Below are 835 nucleotides of genomic sequence, written 5' to 3'. Positions count from 1 at the left end.
AGGGTGAAAGGGATAGCCAATTGGATTAGAGCACAAGTACTGCTCCAATTATCTGGCAGAGTGTCCAGTAAAGGTCCTCCACAGTACCACCACACATCCGCTCGGGGGATGGTTGAGGGCAGACTGATGGGTAAGGTCTTGGAAGGGCTTGAGTTCTTTGCATCCTTTTGTGCTTCCGAGGAATGTCAAATTCTCCCCTTGCTGTAAAAGGCATGAAGTAAACTTGGCATTTAGAGGTGGAAGCTGGATTGCCTTCAGGGGCTGACCTGCAGGGTGTTGAACTTCAGTAAACGGCAGAGAGAGAACTCGGCATGGGCTAGGCTGTGGGATTCTGAAAAGACCTACCATACAGTCCAGACCTGGTCAACAAAGGGACTATCCAAGTGGAAAGGGGACAATCTGGGCCTCTGGCCTGCCGTGCGCACAAGTGTATCAGTTGCTCTTATTCGAGGTGCGGATGGAATATTTAATCCATTCCAGCCAGGCATTTGCATCTCGGAATCCTGTTTCAATGGCTAAGGTCTGCCTTAGATCTTCTACTTTTATAATAGACACCTTAGTTATATCATTAGATGCAGGAACAACCAGTATCCGGCCTAAGACTGACTACTGAAATCGGAGAAGAAGGGGGAACAATGTGTATCTCAAAAATGCCTAAGGGATCCTTTCCATTTACATAAATCCTTACACTATAGAAGCAACTAAGGGCAGGCCTAGAGTCAGTTAAGGTGGAAGTGGTGATAGAGAGGACAGGGTTGCATAGATAAGACTGACAGTTGGAAGGGGCAGTTCCTTTAGTGAAATAGAGGAGGGCCTTTAAATCAGCAGAAACCTC

This window comes from Aotus nancymaae, unplaced genomic scaffold (assembly GCF_030222135.1).
Source record: "Aotus nancymaae isolate 86718 unplaced genomic scaffold, 86718_ANA_hifiasm-v0.15.2.pri h1tg000036l, whole genome shotgun sequence".
NCBI classification, from domain to species: domain Eukaryota; kingdom Metazoa; phylum Chordata; class Mammalia; order Primates; family Aotidae; genus Aotus; species Aotus nancymaae.
The sequence above is the reverse complement of the archived record's forward strand: the minus strand, read 5'-3'. Positions refer to the sequence as shown.